This window comes from Chiloscyllium punctatum, chromosome 11 (assembly GCF_047496795.1).
Source record: "Chiloscyllium punctatum isolate Juve2018m chromosome 11, sChiPun1.3, whole genome shotgun sequence".
Taxonomy (NCBI): Eukaryota; Metazoa; Chordata; class Chondrichthyes; order Orectolobiformes; family Hemiscylliidae; genus Chiloscyllium; species Chiloscyllium punctatum.
Window position 1 is genome coordinate 61,967,373 of NC_092749.1, and position 26,307 is coordinate 61,993,679.

General features: G+C 38.9%; 1 protein-coding gene across 4 annotated transcripts in view; it reads left to right on the forward strand.

The window, feature by feature from the left end:
- The window catches only part of sptbn1 (spectrin, beta, non-erythrocytic 1), a 289,393-nt gene that overhangs the window by 158,663 nt on the left and 104,423 nt on the right, over positions 1-26,307 (forward strand). The window lies entirely within an intron of this gene.

The window sequence follows — 26,307 nt, forward strand, 5'->3', positions numbered from 1 at the left end:
TGCACTTCACAACTTTGACAAGGTTCCATTGGCTGTAATGCACAGGTTAATGTTGTAGAGAATGGCAATAACCAATTTGCACACAGCAAGGTTCGACAAATGACATTGATCTAAATGATTAGAAAATCTGATTTTAATAATGATTTAAGGGTATATGTTGGTTCGAATGCAAGGACAACTGTCCAGCCATAATTAGATTAGAAATATGAGAGAACATCTCCTAATATCTGAAAGGCGGCACATAGAGTCATAGTCAGTCATACAGCACAAAAACAGACCCTTCCAACTTGTCTGCACCGACCAGACATCCCAATCTGACCTAGTCCCATTTGCCAGCATTTGGCCCGCATTCCCCATAATGCTTCATATACCAATCCATATTCCTTTTCAAACAACCTGCGTATAAAAGTTACCCCTCAGGTCCTTTTTAAATCTTTCCCCTCTCACTTTAAAACTATGCCCTCTCGTTCTGAACTTCCCAACTTAGGAAAAAACATTTGCTTTGCACTTTGGAATATTTTTCCAAAACTGCACTACTTCTCTATCACCATCTTTTTTAAAGCCATTTCTTAAAACATTACGCTTCAAGCTTTTGATCACAAGCCCTGTTATTTGCTTATGCAATGTGATGTCAGAATTTGTTTGATAGCAGCCTTGTAACATGTCTTGGGACCTTTTACTCCAAATCATTGCAGTGATTATAGGTCAAAATTAATTCATTAACTCTAAAGCACTTGGGATTTGCTGAGGTTGTGAAAGATGTGATATAAATCTAAGAATTTTTTTGTGTTATGTAAATATGTGTTCTGTTAGTATCCTTAATGGCCTTTCGTTTTGCATGTCTCTGATCTCTGCATTTCTGAGGCATTGTGTTAGCATACCATAATAAAAAAGGTAGCAATTAGCCACTTAAGTATGTGCTCCGTAGATCTCCATCCTACTCCATGTAGAGAAATAGATGGTGACATCTTGAAAAATGTCCATGTCTTGAAACACAAGTGTATAAATCCTGACCAGGTGTCCACTAGAACTCTGTGGGAAGCTAGGGAAGTGATTGCTGGGCCTCTTACTGAGATATTTGTCTCATCGATAATTACAGGCGAGGTGCCGGAAGACGGGAGGTTGGCTAACGTAGTGCCACTGTTTAAGAAAGGTGGTAAGGACAAGCCAGCGAACTATAGACCAGTGAGCCTGACGTCGGTGGTGGGCAAGTTGTCGGAGGGAATCCTGAGGGACAGGATGTACATTTATTTGGAAAGGCAAGGACTGATTAGGGATATAGTCAAAATGGCTTTGTGTGTGGGAAATTATGTCTTACAAACTTGATTTGAGTTTTTTGAAGAATTAACAAAGAGGATTGATAAAGGCAGAATGATGGATGTGAATGTATGGACCTCAGTAAGGTGTTCGTCAAGGTTCCCCATGGGAGACTGGTTAACAAGATTAGATCTCATGGAATACAGGGAGAACTAGCCATTTGGATACAGAACTGGCTCAAAGGTAGAAGACAGAGGGTGGTAGTGGACGGTTCTTTTTCAGACTGGAGGCCTGTGACCAGTGGAGTGCCACAAGGATCAGTGCTGGGTCCACGACTTTTTGTCATGTATATACATGATTTGGATGTGAGCATAAGAGGTATAGTTAGTAAGTTTGCAGATGACACAAAAATTGGAGGTGTAGTGGACAGCGAAGAGGGTTGCCTTAGATTACAACGGGATCTTGATCAGATGGGCCAATGAGCTGAGGAATGGCAGATGGAGTTTAATTTAGATAACTGAAAGGTGCTGCATTTTGGGAAAGAAAATCTTAGCAGGACTTGTAAATTTAATGGTAAAGCCCTAGGGAGTGTTGCTGAACAAAGAGACTTTGGAGTGCAGGTTCATAGTTCCTTGAAAGTGGAGTCGCAGGTACTTAAGATAGTGAAGAAGACATTTGGTATGCTTTACTTTATTGGTCAGAGTATTGAATACAGGAGTTGGGAGGTCATGTTGTGGCTCTGCAGGACATTGGTTAGGCCACTTTTGGAATATTGTGTGCAATTCTCATTTACTTCCTATCTGAAGGATGTTGTGAAACTTGAAAGGGTTCAGAGAAGATTTACAAGGATGTTGCCAGGGTTGGAAGATTTGGGCTATAAGGGTAGGTTGAGTCGGCTGGGGCTATTTTTTCCTAGAGCGTCAGAGGCTGAGGGGTGACCTTTATAGAGGTTTATAAAATCATGAGGAGCATGGATAGGGTAAATAGACAAGGTCTTTTTCCCTGGGGTGGGGGAGTCCAGAACTAGAGGGCATAGGTTTATGGTGAGAGGGGAAAGGTTTAAAAATTACCTAAGGGGCAACTTTTTCACACAGAGAGTAATACGCATATAGAATAAGCTGCCAGAGGAAGTGATGGATGCTAGTACAATTGCAACATTTAAAAGGCATTTGGATGGGTATATGAAGAGGAAGGGTTTGGAGGGAAATGGGTGAGGTGCTGGCAGTTGGGAATAGATTGCATTGGGATATCTGGTCAGCATGAACAAGTTGGACCAAAGGGTCTGTTTCCATGCTATATGTCTCTATGACTCATACAAGGGAAAGAGAGAATAGAATTATATTTTAAGCCTTTGTCATCTCACGCACTTTATGCAGACAAAAAACCACTGCAAAACATGAACCTAATGAATCATTCACAGGACAGATTAATGCAAATGATGGTGGTTACTATGTGGCTTAAACATCCTTCTCCAGACAAATTCAAGCTTTGAGAGCCAAAATATGTTACTCAGTTTCTGAGTACACTTGGAGTCAGTATGGTATGAAAGCTGTATTACTTTATACTTTACTGGACCTTAGTGACCTGACTGTTTGGTGGTAAACAACTGAAATTGATGCAAAATTGTATCCATGGAGATTGAGGCTGCTTTCACAAATCTTTGCACACAAAACTAGCAAACAAAAGTTAAACATATGAATGTTAGATCTGTATTAATGCAACCTTGTTGCTGTTTTAATGGATATTTTGCTATTGCTTTTTATTCCACTTGAGTGAGGGTGGGAAGTTTGTCATCTGGAAACAAGATGTATTGATCATTTTCTTTTTTGGTTGGGTTTTGTTATGCATCCATGAATTTGACTTCCTTTAATCCTCACTTATAAAAGTACAAAATGAATAATACCCACTCGCGCATGTGACTTCTACTTTTGTCACTAAGGTCACGATGGTGGGAGAGTCATTGCTAGACAAAGAAGCTCATATAGCCTTGTTGGAATACGAACTGTTGGAGGAGAGTGTGTTCTTTGTGAGGGAACAACTGTAGAGAAATCGACATTAACTAGTCTTAGTAGCAGCATTGAATGCTTCACTGTGTCCCACTTGAAAAAAATGTGAAACTGTGGAGCCTTTCAATTCAGAGGAATAGATGATTTAAATAGCAGTACAGTGATTAGTGTGGTCATGAATTTCAGGGCTTTAAGATCATGTGAATTTTTTGAAATTATTGTATTATTCAGCGTCTTTTCCATAACTGAAGTCAAGTTCAGTATTGAAAAACATAGTCAAATATCCAGCAATAGCACAGCTCATTTCTCGTTATTATTTTCAGTGCAAATAAATCAGTATTGCTTAGCAACTGAACAGTTTTAAATAATTGGAGTTTATTTACTGAACAAGAAAAAGTTCAAGTGGACAAGTAAAAGTGACCAGAGTGCTTCATCTCATGGCATTCAAAAATTGGTGCTGAAAATGTGTTGCTGGAAAAGCTCAGCAGGTCAGGCAGCATCCAAGGAGCAGGAGAATCGACGTTTTGGGCATGAGCCCTCGAAGATTCAAAAATTGGTGTCCAGTACTGCTGGCGATAGGATTTTATTTATCAGCATGGCTCTTTGCTTAGTTAAAATTGTTCTTTATCTGCCAGTTCTGAGAATGGATTTTGCGCCAACAGTAGCCACATCAAATTAAATACCTGGGTTTGTTACGAAAGGCACACATGTTTTTATTGACTCTTTCTTAGCCTGGTCTTCCTGTCAACATGGGTGTTGGAAGTATTGTCGCATACATTTGTTCTTTCTGTAGTTGTTGTGCTGCATTGTTAAGATATCACTGTACTTAATGCTTGTGCACAGGCCAAAGCATCCCACTCAGTCTGTGCATGGAGTGATGGACAGCACATGACAACTGGAGCTCTTACAAAGAGTTATGAAGGAGAATGATTCAGTAACTTTGCTCTCCAAAGACTGAAAAGAAAGTCTGTAATCTTGAGTGCTTATAAGTGGTTTTATGTATCCATTTCCCACATCTTTCTTTACCTTAGCACAAAGTATATAAAACTTGATTTTGATACATATGGTAAAACATCTACTTGGTCTTCAGTGAGGCAGGATCTGTTTATTTATCATTTGATGCAGTATGATTGACTAAATTAGACTCAGTAAACCTAATGATTGGACAAAAGGCCTGAACAGATTTATTGCCAAGGTTTAGCATCTTGTCACAGCCTTTCACATACTTCTATCCAAAACTGTAATATAAAATAGCCTAAGATAATTGAAGTGAAAGTAAGTTAAGTTTTTCAACAACCACATATTATCTTTTGTCCAACTTATAGGTAACATGATCCATATTTTAATGTCAAAATTTCTGGGACAACTGTTATTTAGTTTATTAAGAGTTTCTGCATCTTGGATGAAAAGAAGTTTCACAATACATTAGTGATATCTTGCATTTCTAAGGTGCTTTCAACATGGGTAAATGTCCCACAGTTAAGCAAGATAACCAAAGAATTGGTTTAAAAAGTGGCTTTTAAAGCATACCAAGCCATTTAAAGCAAATAAATTTTGGACACTTAAAAAAGTATGTGGTTATAGACTAATACCAACATTTTTTCAAGAACAAGAATGTGTCAACAGTATTAAGAAAAGTGAGAAAACCTCTATTACAAGTGCACAAAGTGGAAAAAAGATCTGCGTAGTGGCATGGCGGCGCAATAGTTAATACTGCTACTTCATAGTACCAGGGACCCAGGTTCGAATCCAATTTTGGGTGACTTTTGTGGAGGTTGAATGTTCTTCCCATGCCTGCATGGGTTTTCTCCCGCAGTTCATCTACACTACAAACATCTATCCAACACTCTGGAAAATTGTCAAAGTTGTGCAGGTTAGGTGGACTGGCTAAGCTAAATTGCCCCATATTGTCCAGGGATGTGCAGGCTAGGTGGTTAGTCATAGTAAATGGGGGATTATGATGATAGGGTGGGGATGTTCTTCAGAATGTTAGTGCTGACTCAGTAGGCCAAATGGCCTCTAACTGCATTGAAGGGATTCTGTGACTCAAAGTATGGGAAAACCCTTTAGAACAGTAGCAAAGTACGGGAGACCCACTATTACTCTGGACTTAAAATCTTTAAAGAAGATAAAATATCAAATTGCAGTTGGAAACTATGGTATCCGAAGTAATAATACTGCCAGAAATATTTACTTTGAGAGAGGGACAAAACAGAACACGAAATTGGACTTTCTGAAGAAGAAAATTCTTAAATATGGAATAGCTTCTAAATTGGTTTATAAGACAAAAGCTGAACAAGTCAATATACGGTGTCTCAGTGGTTAGCGCTGCTGCCTCACAGTGCTAGGGACTCTGGTTCAGTTCCACCCTCTGGCAACTGTCTGTGTGGAGTTTGCATGTTCTCCCCGTGTCTGCATGGGTTTCCTTCGGGTGCTCCGGTTTCCCCTCTCAGTCCAAAGCTGTTCAGGTTAGGTGAATTAACCATGCAAAGTTGCCCATAGTGGTCAGGGCTGTGTAGGTTAGGTGCATTAGTTGGGGAAATGTAGAGTAATAAGGTTGGGAATGGGTCTGGGTGGGTTACTGTTCGGAGAGTTGGTGTGGACTTGTTGCGCCAAATGGCCTGTTTCCACACTAGGGATTTTTTGATACTTTTGCACACAATTAGGAGAGTGGCAGGTGCTGTTATTGTTCCCCAAGGTGGGAAACTGAAGTATACAACAAACTTAGAGATCCATTGGAAGTCGTTGACAATGATTGCAACCTCTGATCTAATAATATTTTTGAAAAGGCAAGATTTAACAAAAGTGTAGAATATCATAGGCTCATGGACAGTTGTGTGTATGGTAATTTAATGTCATAATTCATAAGAGATCAGATTGTTGGCTTTACTTGGATGGCATGGTGGCTCAGTGGTTTGCAGTGCTGCCTCACAGTGGCAGGGACCTGGGTTCTATTTAAGCCTTCGGTGACTATGTGTGGGATAAGGTGGGATCTGGGTCAGATGTTCTTTGGAGCGTTGGTGCAGACTTGATGGGCCAAATGTCCTTTTTACTGCACTGAAAGGGTTCTGTGATTCTGGTATTGATGAATTATTGATAATTTCTTACAGTACAGAGAAGAACTAACTCTCAAAGTTGTTGTGAGTGTAAGCAAAACACATCAATCCTAACATGAGAAGATAATACTTGGTAAGGAGCTCTACAGAATTTATACATTTCTTAGATGACAAAAGCCATACTAGACAAACCAATATAGGAGGGCAGACACCAGACATAAAACTTCTTCTGGTGTGAGAAGCTTCTAATATGAATGTTTTCATTGCAAACAAGTAGGCCACTTTCAGAAAATGTGCAAAAACAAGACAAAGCACAAAAAAGCAAAACTCAAAAGAATGAGTGACACAAGGACTTAAATCAGATAGAACCATTATTATAGACAATAAACATGAAGTTTTCCTAAGAATAAGAATTATATTTCCAGAATAGAAGGGCATGTATTGTCCTCAATCACTTTTTCAAAATGTAGAAGAGATTAAATCAAAGAAGAAAAAGGAGATGCTGATTTTAAAAAGAAAAAAGTTCCTGACTATCATTCTGGCTATTGAGGGAGTGCAGCGTAGGTTCACAAGGTCAATTCCTGGAATGGTAGGACAACCTTACGCTGAAAGACTGGAGCGACTGGGCTTGTATACCCTTGAGTTTAGAAGACTGAGAGGGGATCTGATTGAGACATATAAGATTATTAAAGGACTGGACACTCTGGAGGCAGGAAACCTGTTTCAGCTGATGGGTGCGTGCCGAACCAGAGGACACAGCTTAAAAATACGGGGTAGACCATTTAGGACAGAGATGAGGAGAAACCTCTTCACCCAGAGAGTGGTGGCTGTGTGAAATGCTCTGCCTCAGAGAGGAGTGGAGGCCCAGTCTCTGGATTCATTTAAGAAAGAGTTGGATAGAGCTCTCAAGGATAGTGGAATCAAGGGTTATGGAGATAAGGCAGGAACAGGATACTGATTAAGGATGATCAGCCATGATCATATTGAATGGTGGTGCAGACTCGAAGGGCAGAATGGCCTACTCCTGCACCTATTATCTATTGAATGTTGTAAGTTCATGATACACAACAACCAAGATATCAATTGGATGTAGGTTTGCTCCTGAGCTGAAAGGGTCATTTCCAGACGTTTTGTTACCTTACTAGATAATATCTTCAGTGGACCTCATGCGAAGCAATGCTGAAAATTCCTGCTTTCTATTTATATGTTTGGGTTTCTTTGGGTTGGGATGTCATTTCCTGTGGTGAAGTCACTTCCTGTTCCTTTTCTCAGGGGGTGGTAGATGGGGTCTAACTTGATGTGTTTGTTGATAGAGTTCTGGTTAGAATGCCTTGCTTCTAGGCATTCTCGTGCGTGTCTTTGTTTGGCTTGTTCTAGGATGGAATAATTGTCCCAGTCAAAGTGGTGTCCGTCTTCAACCGTATGTGAGAATACTAGTTAGAGAGGGTCATGTCTTTTTGTGGCTAGTTGGTGTTCCTGTATCCTGGTGACTAGTTTTCTGCCTGTTTGTCCAATGTAGTGTTTGTTATAGTCCTTGCATGGTATTTTGTAAATGACATTAGTTTTTCTCATTGTCTGGACATTTTGGAAGCAGGTGGTCTCTATGATTCAGAGGATATGGTGTTGGAGCTCACCTTTGAGTTGGAAAATGTTAAGGCAGAGGGACTGAATTATTAGTTAGGGTACAGAGTAATATCAGCAATTAAAAAATAGCAGAGATTTTGACATGTTCACTGACCCCTATAACATAGCTTGACAACAGGAATCTTGGAAGGTAGCTTCTCCTGTCCGCTCCATCATTCAATAAGAGCATGACTGATTTGGTTGTTCCACATTTCCATCTACCTATGCTTTAAAAATATTCAAACAATCTCTTCCTCTAAGAAGTGGTGGAAGCAGAGTTCCAAAGACACTCAACCCTGTGAGAAAATAATATTCCTTATCTCTGTCTTAAATGAACCCTTATTTTAGAACTGTGACCTCTAGTTTTGGATTCTCCCATAAGTGGAAACATCAGAGAGGAATTTAATAACCAGGATATTAAACGATTAATAAATAAGCTAATTCACACAGGTTAGGTTAGTTTGGGTCTTAAATTTAAGATTGTAATGGAAGGCTCTTGACTTGGTGTATGGTGAGCAAAACCTTGCAGTGTACTAATTCTTTTATAGAAGGTCCAAACTAAATGTCTTTACATTCAATCGTCAGTCTTAAGATGTATAATTTTACTGTCTTAACAGTTATTTTTAAACTTGTCTTTTCAGTGATATATGGATGTTTAGTTTCTTCTCTTTAACTGCCATTGATCTGAGAGGCGTAAGCAGATAGTTGACAAACCTCAAGCAAAATCTGAAATTGGAGTTTTCACACTTCTCCTCTTCCAGACCATCATTCCACATGATGTTGAATGCAAGGAATTCTATCCCAGAGAAAACAATTAATTATGTCAATTAGGGTGGCATGGTGGCACAGTGGTTAGACCCAGATTCAATTCCCGGCTCAGGCAACTGTCTGTGTGGAGTTTGCACGTTCTCCCCATGTCTGCGTGGGTTTCCTCTGGGTGCACTGGTTTCCTCCCACAGTCCAAAAATGTGCAGGTTAGGTGAATTGGCCATGCTAAATTGCCCGTAGTGTTAGGTGTAGGGGAATGGGTCTGGGTGGGTTGCTCTTCAGAGGGTCAGTGTGGACTTGTTGGGCCAAAGGGCCTGTTTCCACACTGAAAGTGATCTAAAAAAAATGTACTTTTTTAAAGTAAGAAATGGGCAAACTGAGAAATGGAATGGTCCAGAATACCAAATAAGATTAGATTCTTGTCTGCTATACTTGTCAGAATGCAAGATCTTGCACAGAATATGGGAATCACTGACTAGACCAGCAGTTGTGCACGCCTCTATTAGAAGGTGGTGATGAGTTGCTGCCTTGACCCATTTTGTGGTACTCATGATATAGGTGCACCCAGGGGAACTGCTGTGAGGAATTAAGGCTCTAGTTGTGCAATGTTGGTGTCTCTCCTGTGAGCCAGGAGTCCTCAGTTCACACCTCACCTGCTCCAAATGTAATAACATCTTTAACAGATTGATAAGAAAATATCTATCTTTTCACGCAGAGGGTGGTACATGTATGGAATGAGCTGCCAGAGGAAGTGGTGGAGGCTGGTACAAGTGCAACATTTAAGAGGCAGTTGGATGGATATATGAATAGGAAGGGTTTGGAGGGATATGGGCTGGGTGCTGGCAGTTGGGACTAGATTGGGTTGGGATATCTGATTGGCATGGACAAGTTGGACTGAAAAGTCTGTTTCCATGCTGTACATCTCTTTGACTCTAAGGAACTCCAGCATATCCTGAGACTGAAGTAGCTGATCTCCAACAACCATTACCGTCTTCTTCTGTGCGAAGTATGATTACAACCAGTGGAGAATTTTCGTCCAATTCACATTGCTTTACTCAGGATCCTTGATGCCACAGTCAGTCAAAGGCTGCATTTTAGGGCAATAACATTCATCTCAACTCTGGAGTACGTCCATGTTTGAACCAAGGCTGTAAGAACAGAAGTTGGATGGCTCTGGCAGAATCCAAATTGATCCTCCGTGCATAATTTATTGTTGGGTAATTGTCATTTCAATAGATAGCACTATCAGTGACATCTTCATTTGCTGATGATTAAGAGTAGACTGATTAGGTAGTAATTGACCAGGTTGGGTTTCTCCAGTTTTTGTTTAGGGCAGGGCAGGTTTGGGCAATCAAAGAATCCCTACTGTGGGGATAGAGGCCATTTGGCCCATCGAACATCTGCACCAGCATCCCACCCTATCTCCATAATCACTTACTTATCATGGTTAATCCACCTAATCTGCACATCCCTGGACACTATCAGGAGATTTATTATAGCCAATCCACCTAATCTGAACACCTTTGGTAATTTCCCACATTATTGGATAGATGTTTGTACTGTAGACGAACTGGAGTGGCTTGACCAAGGTGTGACCGGTTCTGGAGCACAGGCTTTGATGTTATCCAAATCCACGGCCTTTGTGGTATCTTCTGCTTTCAATTGTTTCTTGATATCATGTCGAGTAACTCAAACTGGTTAAAGATTGTCATCAGTGATACAGGGGACCTCAGAAGGTGATTGAGATACATCATGCAGTTGGCATTCCAATTGAAGAAGGTAGCTTTATCTTTTTTGCACTAATGTGTTGGTGTCCCCCATCATTTAGAATAAGGGTATTTGTGTAACCACCTCATGCAGTTTTTGTTTAAGTGGCTCTCACCATTCATGACTGGATATGGCAGGACTGCAGAGCTTAGATCTGATCATTTGTGCATTACTTAGCTCTGTCTATTTTGAGACTCTTCCTTTCGTAAAAGAAATGTTTTGGGTGTAACACAAGCAGTGAATTCTATGTAGTTTATGGAAGGAATGTGTTTAATTGCCTCTTTCTGTTCTGTACTTTTTTGATACTGCTGAAAATGTCAGAGAAATAATTGACAAGCTATAAAATCAAGAAGCACAGAAGGGAAACATGCAACCATTCATTCTTTTCAAACTCTTTGAAGAGCAATTCAGTTTCTCCCACTTCCTTGCTCTTTCCCCATAAATGCTGCAATTTTTTTTCTTTCCAAGTCTTTTTTGAAACAGACTATTGAATTTGCTTCCCCCACTGAGGCATTCTTTCCAGATTATAAGAATGTTACATTATAAAAAGATCATCGCTCCCTTTTTGGCACATAACCACAGGACGTAGCGTTAAGATATCAACCGTGCTGTCAGTGAAAAGATTCTCCACCTTTACTCATCAAAACTCCTCAATTTTGAACATCTCTGTATATTATTGCTCAGACTTTTAATATAGGAGTTGGGACTTTATGTTGAGGTTGCACAAGACATGTGTGAGGCCTCTTCTGCAGTACTGTGTCCAGTTCTAGTTGCCCTTTAATAAGAAGAATATTAAGCTGGAGAGGGTTCAGAAGGGATTTACAATATGTTGCTGGGAATGGAGCATTTGAGTTATAAGGAGAGCTTGGATTGGCTGTGATGTTCACTGGAGCTGCATGGTGCAATTTAGGGAGATCCACAACTCCAGTCAATGCTGCAGAAACAAGTGTAGGATATTGGAATATCGAGGTTGTTGATTCAACCTGAGGGGACTAAGTCATGAAGAAAGGATCAAACAATTAAAGATCTTGTTAGTTGAGTCCGTCATTAGGATAAAATATGTGAGAAGATGTACGCTGGACTACTGACCCATTATGCTTCATTTTACCTTCTTTTACAAAGTTGAAATCTGTTCCCATTCTGGTTTGGTACAGCTACTTGTTTATATACAATGGAAAGGCCCACCAGAATGATGACCACCATTGATTCCTTCCCATTTTGTAATTAGTAGTTTCTGAAACATTTATAATGTGATATTTTCTATATAATGATGGGAAATTGGCTTGGTTTCTAAAAGTTTTAAAATACTCAAATGCAGGCTGACATATTCAGTTTTCGAAAATGCTTCCTGTTATGGTAAATTGTTCATATATTTCTATAATAAATTTACAGTATAATTACAATTATGTCATTGCGTGAAGTCAGAAAAATCAAGTCTATGTTGTTGCAACACTTTACCAGAAAAGTGGGGTTATGTTAAATATTTTGGAAATGCATGATATTTAATGACCTCTAAAACAACGGGTGTTCTTTTTAATACTGAAATGAAAGTTGTGCGTATAGTGTGAGATTGTGTTTCTTATTGATAGATGCCAATGAATTAAGGAGCATTTTATACAATATATTTTGTTTTTGCTTTAATAACAATGTAATTTGATAGTGGTTTAGAACTCGAATATAGTTCTGTCAACAGAGTTCTTATTTAACATGTATTTAGAGCAATGGAAATGGATGATTTATTGCAGGACATGCTCCTCAGTTTTTCCCCAACATGTAGATGTTAAAAGTTCACAATTTGCTTCTTTAATGGGAAGTGACAAAGACAGCATTTGTGGCTTTGGTAATGTCTATTGTTCTATTGTGGAAGTTTGTGCATTGTTTCCTGAAAATGATTATATCCTGTGTACCTGAATACATCGTAAATTCAATGATAAATCTTTTAAAAAAAAGCACTAGGAAAGGATACTTGGTAAGACCTTGCAGAGATTTTGTGATATAACATAATAATGAAAAACATTGCACTCCTAGGCTTCTTACACTGTCAAAATGTCCAAGTGTATTCTGTGAATATATCCACATAGTGAAAAGATATTTACAACACAATACATTCATGCATTCAATGTTACTATGTTTATGCCTTAGAACTGTTTCATTTCTGGGAATGAACCTTTTGCAGTCATAGCTATGACTGCACAAGCTAAAGCTTGAACGATTTCTGTGTCTGTTGTTATTGACACTTTTAAACATATCTCAGGACTTATGAAGTTCTCAAGCTCTGGGAACTTGAGGCAGAATTTCAAGACATTATGTAGGTGAATACATTGTCAAAGTTGCTTTGAATTTATCCAAAAACATATTGGTTGTACACAATATGAAAATATTAAAAACTCCATGAAAGCATGTTATAAGTTGACAAATATTAATCTGCTAAAAGATCAGAGTGGCATTTAACATTTGATTCTGCAAAGTTAGAGGTATTATCCCTTGATACGCATCATGGTTTCATACATGGGAAAACAAAATTATAATTGTCAGTTATCTCAAGTCCCAGCTATCTCATCAGGTGGTTTTCATGGGACCTACTTTGAATTTGCTTTTGCTTTACAGGGTTCACAAAAGATGTGCAATCTGTGGCAAAATAAAACAAGGTTTAATTGGTACTTTAACTTTAATTAGGGTAAATCATAGAATGTTGCAACATAGAAGCAGACTATTGAGCCCATTGTGTCTGTATTAGTTCCTCACTGGATTAGTGCAATCCAGTGAGTCGACTTTCTGGCTGTTTCTCCATACCCCTATTTGTGTTTTCCCTACAAGCATTTATCCAAATTTCCTTTTGAAATTTAATTTGATTCTGCTTAAACTATGCAAAAAGAATGCCTGTTTTATGAAAAATCGCATCAGAGCGACCTCACAATTCAGATATTTACAGTGGGTTGCATTGCTCAATTTCCAGCTGCAAAGTTGATTATGGAGCTTTGTGTATGTTAGACGTCTGCACTCATAAATCAAATTGCATTCAATTTGTTGAGCATTCTCTATATGTAAACATTCAAACACGTTGCCTTCCATCTTTCATCACCTTCTCCATCATCTTCCCTTCCATTTGAACCTTCCTAAACCAGACTCTTGCTTTGTTTCCAAAATTGAATATACTTTGAATTGGCAATATCTGAATATGCATGAATAATTCCTAACTAACTTCTCCAAGTTGCTGTTGTATGTATATTACGTTAAACAAATTCTGCAGGAAGGGCTAGATTTCCTTAACTGACTGTTGTCCAAGGACGTGTACTGCTCTTTGTTCTGAACTCAACCAGAACAAATGGTATTCCTGTACCTAGAAGTGCATTAAATGTTGGTGTCCATTCTTGACACTTTTTATTTTAAAAATGCTGGCATACTGAAATTAGTTATTTAGTGGCTTTTATAAATTTGGTCAAGCCTACATTCCAGACAGTATTTAGATTGCTTTTCTGTATGTGCTGGACAAATTAGAAATGTTAATTTCAAACTTTAATATGAGCAAGGAGATGCTTGCAATATTTTCCATCAGTCACGTAGCATTCTGATTTCATTGCACTGTTCCTGCATATTCCATGTAGAATTTATTAAAAATTGAAATGTGATTGTATTCATTGTTATGAAACCACCCTCTGTAACAGAAATGCCTAGCTAACCTCTTGCAGTTCCTGATGTTGAATACACTATATGCAGACAAATTCAGAAATGCAAAAACAGAAATTGCTGGAACATCTCAGCAGGATCTGTAGAGAGAAATCAGAATTAAAGTTTCAGGTACAGTGACCTATCGGAGGTTCAAACACTTCCCCCTCCCCTCTCTTGCAAACAAGAATGCAGAACAAGCAGTGACAGAATACAGGTAAGAGAGTAAGTGATTGCTGACATGGTGCAAGATAAGCTTTACAGCTGACAACTGCTAAGAGCTTCCAGTTGCTTGCCACTTCAACATGCCTCTGAGTTTCCACACTGACAGCAGTGTTCCAGCGAACCTCAGCGCAAGCTTGAAGGACAACATCTCACTTTTCCACTTGGGGACCCAGCAGTCTCTAGGACTCAACATTGAGTTCAATAACTTTATGGCCTAATTCCATACTTCCAAACTTCTATCAATCTCATACCCAACCTTTCTATGACATATTTTGCTTTCAATACAACCTCTCCCTCAACGTCAGCAAAATCTAAAGGGCTAATAATCAACTTCAGGAAGCAAAGAGGAGGGCATGCCCATACCTATATCAGTGGAGCTAAGGTGGACATGGTCGAGACTGTCAAGTTCCTAGGGATGATGATGACCAACAGTCGGTCCTGGACTACCCACGTTGATGCAACAGTAAAGAAGGCACAACAACATCTCCTCTTCCTCAGGGGTCTAAGGAAATTTGGCATGTCCATAAGGATCCTCACTAACTTGTACCGATGCACCATAGAAAGCATTCTATCTGGATGTATCACAGCTTGATACGACAGCTAGTCTGCTTAGGACCGTAAGAAACCACAGAGTCGTGAATATAGCTCAGACTATCACGTGAGCCAACCTTCTATCCACGGACTCCATCTATACTTCTCATTGTGGAAAGACAGCCAACATCATCAAAACTCCCTCGCACCCTGGTTATAATCTCTTACAAACTCGCCCGTCGGGCAGAAGATACAAAAGTTTAAATCCGTGTACCAATAGCAAGAACAGCTGTTATTAGACTTCTGAATGGATCTCTCAAATTTCAAATCTCATGTTGATCTTGCTTTTTGTGCATTTTGTTTTGCAGCCGGAACTTGTATTCCTCGCTGTTCAATTATCTTATGATCTTTGTATGTTATGATCTGCCTGTAAAACAAAATGGTTCACTGTACTTAGGTACAAATGAGGATAATAAATAAAACCAAACTTTTCACAGGGATTGTTCCCTTTTGGGATACTTTTTTGTCCACTCCTCCTTCATTTCCCAACACTACCTCTCGCTGCCACAGCACCTTCCCATGCAATCACACGTGCTCATTTACCTCCTCCCTCCTCACCATCCTAGGCCCCAGTCACACCTTCTAGATCAATCAGCAATTTACCTGTGCTTCATTAAATCTAATCTACTGTATTTGCTGTTCACAGTGTAGGCTCCTTTGCATTAGGAAGATGAAACACAACACAAACTAGGTAATTCCATATGCTGGAAAATGGCTTTAGAATGGATAGATGTTTGACGAGCACAGACATGATGGATCAAAGATCCTCTTTCAATGTTTTTGGTCGATTGCAATAAAAGCTTTATTTCTCTTTTGGCATGTAGCTATATCACATCTTAATTAAATATAGTACGAGTTCAAATTAAGGAGAAAATCACAAGATTATTTTGACTGAAAGGAAGGAATTTTATTACTTTACCTGAGAAAAATAATAAACATGGCATTAAATGCAAACGCAAACACAGTTACAAATTTTTAAAAAGGAGACAGTTCTAGTGTAGACAGGAAGAATAAAGAATATGTAATTCAAGAGTCCTTGAGGTGTTGGAATTTTAAACCCAGGAGATCATGGTTGATGATTTGTATCCTGAGCAGCAGCAAAATAACCTTTTTGAGTTTTTAGTGAATGGTTGTTTGTCCAATTTGCTTTTTACACCTAGTGTTATCTCCTGAGGCTGAGTGAAACAACAAGAAAAGAGAGGGTGATACTTGCTGTTGCCATTCCATTTTTTTGATCTCCCTGTCTGCTGCTCTCCCAATGTGGTTCACTTGCACATTTCCAAGTGTGTCTTTTTCAAGTAGGCAATCTTTCATGTCAAATATGTGCCATTTATCATACAAATCCAAATCAAAACAGAAGATGAGGTGGCACAGTGATTAGCATGCTGCCTCATAGTGCCAGGAACCCAGTTCTATTCAATTTTATGGACTTTGCACATACTCCCCATGTCTGCGTGGGTTTCCTCCCACAGTCCAAAGATGTGCAGGTTAGGTGGATTGACTTTCTAAATTGCCAATAGTGTTTAGGGATGTGCAGACTAGGTGGATTAACCGAGGGAGATACAGAGGAAGGATGAAGGGTGGGTGTGGGTGGCATACTCTTCGGTGTGGGGGGGGGGGCGGTGGGTGGGTGGGGTCAATGTGGACTCAATGGGCTGCATGGCCCGGTTTCAAACTGGAGGGATTCTATGAATCCGTGAGAGTTTCTTGATGCTTGATTCATCTGAAAAGTTTCAATGTCAAATTATAATATTAGTTTTGGTTTTTTTAATTCCACATTGCTTTCATGAACTCCCCTCAATCTGTGTCTGATTATTGCTGCTATTTTAGATCCGTGTTTTTTTTCCTTTTTAAAACCACTTCCGTCCATGAAGACCTCTGTATGATAATCAAATTATGGAAGTTGGAAATCCGTACTTTATCATCCTAATTGGCCTAACAACCCAGAGGCCAAATCCTGATGCTATTGCTCTGAGAAAGAACCTTGGCAAAGCTTGCTCCTTCACCAGTCAGGTTCTCAACTCATAAATGAGCCCACTGTTCTGGTAGGAACTGTTATAATAAAACTCCAAATGACTTCTGCTCTCAACCTTTCCCTTTCTTTCCAGAAACACAATGGATTTTGCCTTGTCCCAAACTTACTTTCTACCAGACTGTAGATTTAAGTAATCATTCTCCACTAGATCCACCACCTCCAGTTGATGGTATCACAAAACTAATCTACCTGCCCCCTTCCTTTTCAGCATTTCAAAGAGACTTCTTTGAGACTCCCTGGTCCACTCCTTATTCCCACACAACAGCCACCCTTCTTCTAATAGCATATTCCCATTTGAATTTGCAAAGCTGCCATTTTAACTCCTCATTTTCTTCTATTTAGTGTGCCTAATGTTCCTTTGAAGTGAAACAATGATTTGCTTCAATTTCACATATTGTATTTACTGCTCACAATATGGTCTTCTCTACTCTGAGACGAAATACCAATTTGCTTCTATTCAGTTCACAAGGGGTGAACCCAAGCTTCCAAGGTGGCACAATGGCTCAGTGGTTAATACTGCTGCGTCACAGCACCAGAGACCTGGGTTTGATTCCATCCTCTGACAGAATTGCCCCTCTGTGTGGAGTTTGCACCTTCTCCCTGTGAATGCGTGGGTTTCCTCTGGGTGCTCCGGTTTTCTCCCACTGTCCGAAAATGTGCAGGTTAGGTGGATTTTTTTTTCAGTTTATTCATTTGTGGGATGTGGGTGTGGTTAGCATTATTGCTGGTCCCTAGTTGCGTTTTGAGAAGGTAGTGATGAGCTACCTTCTTGAACTGCTGCAGTCCACCTGCTGTGTGTTAAACCATAATGCCATTAGGGAGCGAATTCCAGGAGCTTGAACCAGTGACAGTGAAGGATTAAGTGATATATATCCAAGTCAGGATAGTGAGTGGCTTGGAGAGGATATTGAAGATGGTGGTGCTCCCATTTATCTCCTGCCCTTGCCCTTCTAGATAGAAGTGATCATGGTTTTGGTAGATGCTGTCTGAGGCTCTTTAGTGAATTTCTGCAGTGAACCTTGTAGATAGTACATACTGCTGCTACTGAGCATCGGTGGTGGAGGGAGTGGATGCTTATGGGTGTTGTACCAAACAAGCTGGCTGCTTTGTCCTGGATAGTGTCCAGCTTCTTGTGTTGTTGGAGTTGCTCTCATCCAGGCAATTGGGGAGTATTCTATCTCACTTCTGACTTGTGCCTTGTAGGTGGTGGACAGGCTTTTGGGAGTCAGGAGGTGTGTTCCTTGCTGCAGTATTCCTAATCTCTGACTTGCTCTTGTATCCACTGTGGTGAGTCCAGTTGAGTTTCTGGTCAATGATAACCCCCAGGATGTTGACAGTGGGGGCTTCAGTGATGGTGACGCTTCTGAATGTCAAGGAGTGTTGGTTAGATTGTCTCTTGATGATGATGGTCATAGCCTGGCATTTGTGTGGCACAAATGTTACTTGCCACTTGTCATCCCAAGCCTAGATATTGTCCAGATCTTGTTGCATTTGGACATGGACTGGTTCAGTGTCTGAGGTGTCTTGAATGATGCTGAACATTGTGCAATTATTGGCGAACATTCCCACTTCTGACCTTTTGATGGAGGAAAGCTCATTGATCAAGCAGCTGAAGATGGTTGGGTGAAGGAAACGACCCTGAAGAACCCCTGCAGAGATATCCTAGGACTCCAGATGACTGACCCCCAACAACCATAAATATCTTCTATGTATTACTCTAATTACTGGAGAGTTTACCCCCGTATTCCCATTGATTCCAGATTTGCTAGGGCTCCTTGATGCCACACTTATTTAAATACAGCCTTGATGTCAGGGCTATCACGCTCACCTCACCTCTGGAATTCAACTCCTTTGTCCATGTTTAAACCAAGACTGTATGAGATCAAGAACTGAGTGGTTCTGAGCAGAAACCAAACTGGGTGTCACTGAACAGGTTATTGCAGAGCAGGTGTTGCTTCATCGTACTGTTGTTGATCATCAGGAAAGTGGTGGAAGGCGTCGAGAGTAGACTGATGGTATGGTAAGTGGCTGGGTAGGATTTATCCTGTTTTTTTATGTACATGATATACATGGGCAATTTTCCACATTGTTGGATTGATGCCAGTGATTGGCCATATTGAATTGACCATCGTGTACGGGGATATGTAGATTAAGTGGATATAGAGTCTGGGTGAGATGCTGTTCGGATGGGCCAAATGGCCTGCTTCCACACTATGGAAGTTTCTATTATTCATCTGGGTGACCTGTCAATTTAATTTGTTTTCCTCCCCCCTCACTCTGATCCGTCTTTGAACAAGGATCAATGTAAGTCAAAAAAAAATACCTTGTCTTTCTGTAGCTACTTTACAAACTTACAGACTCAATTTTGAATTAGCAATTTCACAACGTAGCCTCATTTAATCTTAACTGAAGGCATTGATGAGGACATGAAAGTAAATTTGAACAAAAGTGAACTGACAGGTTAGGCTAATGAATAGGCCAATAGAGTTGCAGTGGCAGACATAGAGCAGAGATACTCCAATAAAAAATAAAAATTTCTAAGGAAAAAAACACTAGTTGTACTTAACTAAAAAAGCTAAAGCTAGTATTAAGCTTAAAGAGAAAGCATATACAGAGGAACCTTGATTATCCAAACGAAACTGGCAGGAGTATTTTGTTAAGGTAATCGAATGTTCGGATAATTGAATGCCGGATAACACAGTTTAGCCAAGCATCAGGACCTTGCGACCTTGCTCGGATAATCCAAAATTTGGATAATCGAATGCTGGATAATTGAGGTTTCTTTGTAATTGTGGAAAGAAGAGTGGCAGATCAGAGGAAAAAGTAGCAATACATGCCTAAAAGATTAAGGAGGAGGAAAATGTTAGAGTGCAAGAGAAAGCTAGCCAGAACATAAAAAATGGAGAGTAAGAGTTTCAAAGGGTATGACAAAGGGAGTATAGATCTTATGGGAATTGATAATGGGAAATAGCAGAGAAATTAAATAAATAATTTGCATTGATCTCGCCATGGTGGGTATAAGTAACATCCCAGAAATAGTTGTAAATCCACTGCAAATCAGAAAATAGTTAAAAGGTACGGAACAAGTACAATCAAGTAATCAGGAGCATAGGTTGCATTATTGCAATGAACGTGAAGCACACAAATAAGGCAGTCTCAGTACACTTATAAAAGGTTTGGTCAGATCGCACTTGAATTTTTGTGTGCAGTTTCAGTCTCCACATTTAAGGAAAAATATACTTACATTAGAGGCAGTGTATTAACTCATGGGATGAAAGGATTGTCTTATGATGAAACACCAACTAAATTGAGTGCACACTCTGGATTTTACAAGAGTGAGAGATGATGCTCTAATTAAAGCTCATTAACCTGAAACCTTAATTCTTTTTTTCTTCCCCTAGATTCTGCCAGACTTGCTGAGTATTTCCACTGAAAAGCTTTGATAAATTCGCTGCAAGTTAGTTTCCCCTAGCTGGGGAATCTGGCAGACTGGCATAGTCAAACTGGACAGATACTTGGTATCTCAGGAAGTTGAGAGATATGGGGAGAGGACAGGAAGGTAGAGATGAAACTAAAGATTACTTTGTGATAGTATAGAATGGCAGAACAGGCTTGATGGACCTTATGGTTTACTCCTGCTTCTAAATCTTGCGTTGTTTTGTTCAACCTCATCTGCTGATCACAGACCTTCCAATTTGTCCTTCCTCAGCTTTTCAACTCCTCCGTTCTAGCTTAAAACCTGTTAAATCTTTAAATTTCTCCAGCTTTGATTATAAAAATCTAAAGGATTTATTCTGTGTTTCTCCTACACTGGTACTTTATTGTCAGTATTTTCAGTTATCATTTCAGATTTGCAGAATTTGCAGCATTTGCTTTTGTATTGCATTTGTATTTGCTTTTGTACCGGGTGTTCTGCTGTTGATGTGCTAAACTGTATATTCTAAACTGCTGATTTATATTTGATACTCTAAGTGCTTAATTACCACTCTTGGTCTTTACTTTGTCTCTTGCATGCATCCACCTGCCTACTCACTTATCCCTACCAGCACGCATGTATATATGTTCACCTACACATGCTTACCTGCTTGAGACTTGGTTGGACTGCTTAAATATAATGTTATACTGTGATAAAGCTTTTATTGGTTTAGTAGTTTTTCTATCTATGTTATGTATAAAGTGCATTCATCGGAACTATATTAATTTTGATCACGAGGATAATTGTGTCAGTTCACTTTCGTAAAAGGAAATTAGGCACTATAAATGACAAGTGAAGCAAAGGTTTTAAAAGTAACTGCAATTATAAAGCTTCTCAAAACTAACATTGTCTAAAATTTTGTTTCATACTGTGTTCAAGCACATTTGATAGGATTATATGCAAGATTTTTGAGATTCTTATTTGAAAGCAGCTATGTCAAATGTTTCTTTTTGTACTCATATTTTAATGTCATTTTTGGTTCTGATATTATGACCCTAATGTTGGGAATCTCAAAATACAATATTGCATTGTATGATCTAATTAATTTTTAGCATCAGTTTTCTTTTTAAAGTAAGTCTGTTTGCTGGCTGATTTTACAATACACAGTCTTCTGAAGGGTGTTCTAGGTTGGTGAAAGGAGCAATAAAATATACTTGTACGTTTTAAGTTTTCCCTTTATCATTTTATTTCTACAGATCTTCAGGGAGGGAGAAGAATTAGGTTAACCAAATAACAACCACATTTTCTGCTAATGATATTGATGCAGTAACTGAAATCCTTAATGTGGTAACTCTAAACTGTGTGCTATTTCCGTCAAGAGGAAACTTCCTTTTGTGTTACTTGAAGATAACACTCAGTGACTACTTTATTATCAATGCAAATGTTCATGCAGTTTCCTTTTTCCTGTGTTAGTTCTTCATAGAATATGTTCTGTTTCTTTGCCCCTGGGAAAACATTCACATAAATATGCAAGATAAATAACACCCCACCTATATCTTGTAGTTTTCCCCTGAGTTTCTTGAATAACTAAAATAAAATACTATTTACTTGTAAGTTTCTTAAGTGACAGTGGGAACTTTTAAGATGAACAGATTTGAGTCATGTTGACAGCTGTTCATATACCCTATCACACTTAATAGCTGACTAGTTCTAAGGTCTTAAAAGTTTGACTTCAGATGTGCAGTTTGCCAGTGATGTCAAAATGATCCTGATGTCATATTATGCAGTAGATGCCTTTAATATATTAAGGAGAAATAATAATATCAAACAAACATTTAATCTTTGCATTTATTATCCTTTTTAATACTTGTTTTTAAAATAGTGTAGGATATAAAGAAAAAGGTAGAGTTTGAATGTTATATTTCATAAATTACGCAGTTTTGTAATTTGTCTTTTACAATTAGTCAGTTAGCTGGCTGACACTTGTCTCTCATCATGAAAACAAGGTCAGTATAAAGAGTATTCAAATTATGCCAGCTGTTGATTTATTTGCAGGTGTGGTTGAGGAAGATGTTTTTAGCACTCCAGAACTGTGGGACCATTCTATTAATATTCAGATTTGCAGCTACCAGTACTTGTGCCTATTTAAAAAAAAGTACTTAACCAATGATACACACAGCATTCCTAGAGCCAATAAAAAGCAATATTACATGCTTTTGGGAATAACCCATTTTATGTTTAGCCACAGCACTATTGTTCTGTAATTAGTTTTTAAATTAATTTTCTATTTCTATTTAATTCAGGTAATAGAATAGATTTTCAGTGTCAGACCTACTATGGAGTGCTTAGATTGAAGAGCTCATTTATTTGTTTCTCAAGCCTCAGTTGAAGCTCACTTGGTGCATTATTTGTTGCTTAGCAGCGCTATTTGAATTATTGTCAAAACAATGGTACTTGTGTGGCCCATAAATATTCTAAGCATATAATTCCTCCATTGGCTTGAAAAAGTAGCAGAATTTGCTATGCAGTAGTTTAAAAAGAAACTGTCTTTTAACATGAGTTGGGCTTTGATCAGATTTAGGCATTGTGTTAAATGTGTGAGGAAACTGCTGTTTGTAAAATGCTGTAGACTACACATGCATTGCAAGTCTGTCAGTAAGGACTGTAATTACTATTTTTGAGCTCAACTATGTTTGATGTGAATTTCTATTTCAGTGGCACCACCCAATTGTATCCATTACCCTTTTCAATTCTAATTACTAAATCAATCATGGCACAGAGATCAGCTGTAGCCATGGAAGTTAATATGCAATCACAAGCATTGAAATGGTAGGGATTATATGATACATTCTTCTCGTGCATTAAACTTGATTTACCTAATTTTCAACATCCTTAGCTAAGGTGTAAAGATTCCGGTTTTATTAAAACCCAACTAAAAATGCTGAATTTCAAAATGAAATTGATAACAATAAACACTAGAATTCAAGGTACAAAGCATTCCTTAAAAACGAAGTCCTACTTGCGTGATTGTGACGGGAAAGTAGGACCAAGGGGTTCATTCTGTACATAGTTGCTTGTCTACGTTAATTATGTGTATACTGACTCAGCTGTGCCAGATTCATTATGAATCTATCAAATCTCAGACGCCATGTGAACCAAAAACTGCAGAAGATTACTCTAATTTTAACATCATGATATGAGAAATCTGAAAATTTTGATTTCCAAATCAACATCATAGCACCAATATAAAGTGACCCATTTTTTTACAATACCAAAGGTGTCTGAGGTACTCTGCTAGAGATTACTCTAATTTTAACATCATGATATGAGAAATCAGAAAATTTTGACGCAGAAGTCATAAATATAGCAATAATTCTAATCACAGGACACATTGCAATATATAGTTAACGTGTTGAATTTCCAAATGTAACCCATGATGAAAGACATGTGATCTTCGTGTCCTTTGTTAAGACTAGTTGGTTCAAAACTAGTATGAAGCTGAAGAAGATGTTGAACCTGCATTTGCCCATGCCGTTTTTAGATTAGAGTTGGTGTAGTCATGGTAATTTTTTTTCTCCCTGAGGTCTGGTGCTTAAATTGACTCCTTGCTATAATGTAAAGTGAGAGACTAATTTGAATTGATTAAATGCCTCAGATGTATTGGAATCCACCATTTTCTGTACTTGGCATTCAATGGCACTAGAAGATTTAGAAGTTGAGCCTTATTTTGCTATCCATTGCAGTCCTGATCCAGAATCTGTTTCTACATTTGTGAACAATGAATTCGAGTAACATCAGAAGATGTAGGATGATTTACCTTTTTTTTTAAATCTGAATGTACATGAAAGCTAAACTGAAAGTACAGCTTGTTGCAGATTAGAAATTAATGTAAATCTGCTATTGTATTTCTGGCCTGATCTTTAAGAGCAACCAACCCTCCACTTTGAACTCACATTGTCATCTGTCTCTCAGCAAGCCAGTTGGAAATTAGACTAAGCTATGTAATGTCTGCACAGACAGGCTGTGATTGTTTAATTAGTGTACATGTATGAAATATTGACTGATAAAGTGATGTTAGGTATGATCTTTGCATGCTCTTATCACGATGTACCTTACATTATATAGCACTTTAAAATAAACATACTTTTCAAGCAATTCACAGACCCCATATTACAGGACTTACAAAGCATTAATCATTGCACATTTACTTGGTTTAGACAGATTGGCAGTTAACAAAATCCAATTTTTAAAAAATTGCTCTAGCCTTAGTAAATCTAGTGAAATTAGGTTAGGGTGAATACATTAGAGACAAAAGAAATGCAGATGCTGGAATCCTAAGTAGACAAGCAGGAGACTGGGAGAACAAAGTAAGCCAGGCAGCATCAAGAGGTGGAGAAGTTGAAGCTTCAGGTGTAACCCTTCTTCAGGACTTGGGGTGAGTGTAGAGGGAGCTGCAGATAAAGTGGGTGGCAGAGAGAGGGTGGTGAAGTGGGGATAGATGATGGTAGGCAGTGGTTAGAAACAAAAACTAATTACAGATGCTGTGGTTAGAGACAAGTGTCATAGAATAACACCAATATACAGTGACCCATTTTTTTACAATACCAAAGGTGTCTGAGGTATATTTTGCTTACTATTTAGCAATCTTTCACAGAATGGCTCTTCATGAAGAGCCAATCAGAAAGGATTGAAGCTTCACATATCCATAATTCTAAGATAATGGTTTATTTGCAAACTGAGATAAAGTCATAGAGATAGAAAGCATGGAAACATGCTGACCAGATATCCGAAATAAATCTAGCCCCATTTGCCAGCATTTGGCCCATATCCCTGTAAACCCTTCCTATTCAAATACCCATCCAGATGCCTTTTAAATGTTGTAATTGTACTAGCCTCCACCACCTCCTCTGGCAGCTCATTCCATACACTTATCACCCTCTGTGTGAAAAAGTTGCCCCTTTTAAATCTTGCCCCTTTCATCTGAAACCTGTGCCCTCTGGTTTTGGACTCCCCGTCCCAGGGAAATATTTACCCTAGTCATGTCCCTCATGATTTTATAATCCTTTTTTATAAAGTCACCCCTCAACCTCTGACGCTCAGGGAAAATAGCCCAAGTCTATTCAGCCTCTCCCTGTAGCTCAAACCCTCCAACCTTGGCAACATCCTTGTAAATCTTTTCTGAACCCTTTCAAGTTTCACAGCATCCTTCCTGTAGCAGGGAGAACAGAATTACATGCAGTATTCCATTAAAAAATCACAACACCAGGCTATAGTCCAACAGGTTTATTTGGAAGCTCTAGCTTTCAGAACGCTGCTCCCTCATCAGGCACTTCGAAAGCTAGTGCTTCAAAATAAACCTGTTGGACCATTACCTGGTGTTGGGTGATTTTTAACTTTGTCCACCCTAGTCCAATACTGGCTCCTCCACATTAGTTTTCCAATAGAAGCCAAATCAATGTCTTGTACAGCCGCAACATGACCTTCCAAATCCTATATTCCATGCACTGACCAATAAAGGAAAGCATACCAAATGCCTTCATCGCTATCCTGTCTACCTGCCACTCTACTTTCAAGGAGCTATGAACCTGCACTCCAAGGTCTCTTTGTTCAGCACACACACCTGTTTTTTTTTACCATCAATGTATAAGCCCTGCCCTGATTTGCTTTACCAAAAATGCAGCACCTCAGATTTATCTAAATTTAACTCCAGCTGCCACTCCTTGTCCATTCGCCCATCTGATCACGATCCTACTGTACTTTGAGGTAACCTTCTTTGCTGTCCACTACGCCCCCAATTTTGGTGTTATCTGCAAACGTACAAACCATTCCTATGTTCACCTCCAGATCATATATATAAATATCTAACTGCTTCTGGGATTTACTTTTTTGTAGAAATAA